Here is a 4,470-nt window from a genome sequence, read left to right on the forward strand (position 1 = left end):
GAAATACAAAAACTAGCTGGGCATGGTGGTGGGCGCCTGTAATCCCAGCTACTCGGGAGGCTGAGGCAGGAGAATCGCTTGAACCTGGGACGCAGAGGTTGCAGTGAGCCGAGATCACCCACCACTGCACTCCAGCCTGGGCGACAGAGCAAAACTCCGTCTCAAAAAATTAAAAACAAACAAACAAAACAAAAGGAAAAAAGAGCAAAAGCACTGATGCAGAAGCAGGGGCAGCAGACACACCTCAAAATAAAGAAGGGAAAGAGGTAAAGGAATTAAGCAGTTAGGAATCTTATTGCTTCTCAGGTTTAATTCAGGTACTAAACTAACATAGCAAGTTTTCCTTCAGGTTGCAGTAAACTGAAGTACTGTCAAGGGGGTATTATAAAGAAGCCACATCTGTCCTCTCCAGATAAATTACTAGCATTCCAGCTCCTCTGGAATTGGGAACATCCCTGTATAGTCCCAGAAGTGGCCACTGTTCTCAGGTCCTGGGATAGGCAAAATAGTGATACCCCCAAAATGTCCATGCTCGAATCCCTGGAATCTGTGAATATGTATCCTTCCATGGCAACAGGGAATTAAGGCTGCAAGTTGAGTTAAGGTTGCTAATCAGATGACCTTACGATAGGAAAATTATCCTGAATTGCTGCTCGGCGGTCCCACGGGTCTGTCTCTTGCTTCAACAGTGTTTGGACGGAACAGTTCCGGGGACTCTTTCTTCCAGCCTCCGACCGCCCTCCTATTTCCTCTCCACTTGCAACCTCCAGGACCATCTTCTTGGCCATCTCCTGCTTCTGGGACCTGCCAGCACCGTTTTTGTGGTAAGCTCCTTCTTGCCAACCAACCATGAGCTCCCAGATACGTCAGAATTATTCCACTGACGTGGACGCAGCTGTCAACAGCCTGGTTAATTTGTACCTGCAGGCCTCCTACACCTACCTCTCTCTGGGCTTCTATTTCGACGGCGATCATGTGGCTCTGGAAGGCGTGAGCCACTTCTTCCGCGAATTGGCCAAGGAAAAGTGCAAGGGCTACGAGCGTCTCCTGAAGATGCAAAACCAGCGTGGCAGCCGTGCTCTCTTCCAGGACATCAAGAAGCCAGCTGAAGATGAGTGGGGTAAAACCCCGGACACCATGAAAGCCGCCATGGCCCCGGAGAAAAAACTGAATCAGGCTCTTTTGGATCTTCATGCCCTGGGTTCTGCTCGCACGGACCCCCATCTCTGTGACTTCCTGGAGAATCACTTCCTAGATGAGTAAGTGAAGTTCATCAAGAAGATGGGTGACCACCTGACCACCCTCCACAGGCTGGCCGGCCCGGAGGCTGGGCTGGGCGAGTAACTCTTCGAAAGACACTCTCTCAAGCAGGACTAAGAGCCTTCTGAGCCCAGCGACTTCTGAAGGGCCCCTTGCAAAGTAACAGGGCCTCTGCCTAAGCCTTTCCCTCCAGCCACTAGGCAGCTTTCTTAACTACCCTAACAAGCCTTGGATCAAATGGAAATAAAGCTTTTTGATGCAAAAAAAAAAAAAAAAAAGGAAAATTATCCTGAATTACCTTGTGGGCCCAATGTTAATTACAAGGTCCTCCTCAAAAGTGCAAGAAGGAGAGTGTCAGAATGATATCATGTGAAAAAGACTAGACTATCCATTATTGACTTTGAAAATGGCCTGAACCAAGGAATGAATGCAGGTACCTCTTCTGAAGAGGAGGAGGCAAGAAAATGAATTATCCCTTAGAGCTTCCAGAAAGGAATGCAACCTTGCCAACACCTTGATTTTAGCTCAGTGAGATCCATTTTGGACTTCTGACCTCAGACCTGTAAGATAATAAATGTGTGTTGTGTTAATCCACTAAATTGGTGGCAACTTGTTACAGCAGCTATAGGAAACTAAACAGGCCTTATATGACCTCTTAGTGATATTTTAATTTTGTTTTACTTCATTAGATTTTTGTAAGTTGCTCATTATGCATAAAGGAAATGTAGTTTTCTGTTCTTCCTCATCTGAAGTTATAACAGTTATTCTTCCCCAGGTTGTTTTTAATGAAAAATTTTACTTTGCAACTTGCTTTCTTCACTTACTATTCCACAGACATTTTCCAGGTCAATTCACAAGGATAGAACTCAATATAAAAGTTAAAATACTTATTCTTTTTAGCAAAGAAATACAAAGAAGAAGATATACAGAGAAGTCTGAAGTTGAACGCAGAAACAAAGGGAAAACAAAAAACAAAAACAAATAATTGGCCCATGAGTCCACAGCCCACATAAACTCTGTTGGCAATTTTTAAATATCAGTAATACATGTTACTGGGCAGAAAATCCATACTCTACATATTGATACAAAATTTTAAGTAGAAGCTTTCCTCTTTTCCTTCCTCCACATTCCTCTCTCCAAAGATAACTGTTCAAAGTTACTTACGTTTCCTTCTAGAATTCTTACACACACACACACACAGATGTGCGATGGTTTGAACGTTTGTCTCTCCAAAGCTCATGTTGAAATTTTATTGCCATTGTAATGATATTAAGAGATGGGTTCTTTAAGAAGTGATTAGGCCATGAGGGCTCTACCTTCATGGGTGGGATTGATGTCATTATAAAGATTGAGTTCAGGCTGCGCTCAGTGGCTCATACCTGTAATCTCTTCACTTTGGGAGGCCGAGGCGGGTGGATCACTTGAGGTCAGGAGTTCGAGAACAGACTGGACAACATGGTAAAACTCCGTCTCTACTACAAATACAAAAATTAGCCAGGCGTCCTGGCACATGGCCTTACCATGGACATTTTTATTACTTTAGTTATCAAGAAATTATCTCACTTCCAAAAATGACCTAAGATCGATGATTCCATTTTTTTCTAGCTTTGTTTTTAGATGGCTTTTTAAATAGTTAACACTTTAACTAACTTGAAATACATTTTGGATGTAATAAAAATATTGTTGTAAATTTATTTTTCTCCATATTCGTATCTATGTTCCTTAATACATTTATTAGTGATTCATTTTTATTACTTAATGTCTGATTTGCTATATACTGATATATCTTAAAATGTTTCTAGAGCACTTTTTGTACCTATTCGACTTCATCATTCTATTTTCTCTACTTAGGATAGTACCAAAAAATCATGAGGATTTTTAAAAAGTTTGGCAGAGTAAATCTTTCTTTTTTTTTCTTTTCTTTTTTTTTTTTTTTTTGAGATGGGGTCTCGCTCTGTCACCCAGTCTGGAGTGCAGTGGCGTGATCTTGGCTCACTGCAAGCTCCGCCTCCCGGGTTCATGCCATTCTCCTGCTTCAGCCTCCCGAGTAGCTGAGACTACAGGAGCCCGCCACCATGCCCAGCTAATTTTTTGTATTTTTTAGTAGAGACAGGGTTTCACCATGTTAGCCAGGATGGTCTCGATCTCCTGACCTCGTGATCTGCCCGCCTCAGCCTCCCAAAGTGCTGGGATTACAGGTGTGAGCCACCGCGCCCAGCCTTGGCAGAGTAAATCTTACACTATCTTTTTTTCTAAAGATATAGCTTGGAATTATAATTTTTCTTAGAAAGTTTACTACAGATACTCAAGTGCTGTGAAGTACTTGAGAATTTAATTGGTAATGTATTGAATCTATAAATTAACTTGTGAAATATCTCTTTATCATATTGTCTTCCCAAAGAAGAACATGTGTGTTACTTCTTGTGTTTAGAGTTATTTCTGCTCTTACAGTTGCCGAATCCTTCTTTACAAGTCATAGATGTCTCTCATTAGATTAGTACCTAAATAGGTAATGTTTTCATTTTATTATTATTATTGAGACATGGTCTTGCTCTGTCACCCAGGCTGCAGTGCAGTGGTGCAATCTCAGCTTACTGCAACCTCCGCCTCCCCAGCTCAAGAGATCCTCCCACCTCAGCCTCCTGAGTAGCTGGGACCACAGGTGTATGCCACCATGCCTGGCTAATTTTTTGTATTTTTGGTAGAGATGAGCTTTCACCATGTTGCCCGGGCTGGTCTCAAACTCCTGAGCTCAAGTGATCCACCCGCCTCAGCCTCCCAAAGTATTGGGATCACAGGCATGAGCCACCATGCCCGGCCTAATGTTTTTATTATCTCCTACATTTCCAAAGCATAATGGGTCCAGAATTTGCTTTGACCATATCATCACCTAACGTTTTATTTTTTACACAGCACCTTCCCAACCATTGTCTCATTTGAGACCACCCTGTGAGAAAAGTTAAGCTCCAGGCATGTGACTTCAGAGATAAAAACATGTAAAAAGTTAGCCCAAGGTCACTCAGCCAATGACTGCTGGAAATGAGTCTCAAGTCCCTAACCTAGAACCCTTTCCACTTTCTTTAATGGGTTGCACAAGAAAACATTGATTTGCAGTTCTCGAATAATCAGTGATGTTGAGCTTTTTTTCATATGTTTGTTGGCCACATATTGGTGATTGTTAAAAAGTAAAGAAACAACAGATGCTGGCGA

The 4,470-nt window shown here is 42.3% G+C and overlaps 1 pseudogene; it reads left to right on the forward strand.

Annotated features, from left to right (window-relative positions):
* Window positions 1-663: 663 nt before the first annotated feature.
* LOC100993846 (ferritin light chain-like) lies at window positions 664-1,774 on the forward strand (annotated as a pseudogene).
* The last annotated feature ends 2,696 nt before the right edge of the window (window positions 1,775-4,470 follow it).

This window comes from Pan paniscus, chromosome X (genome assembly GCF_029289425.2).
Source record: "Pan paniscus chromosome X, NHGRI_mPanPan1-v2.0_pri, whole genome shotgun sequence".
In the NCBI taxonomy this organism is placed as follows: domain Eukaryota; kingdom Metazoa; phylum Chordata; class Mammalia; order Primates; family Hominidae; genus Pan; species Pan paniscus.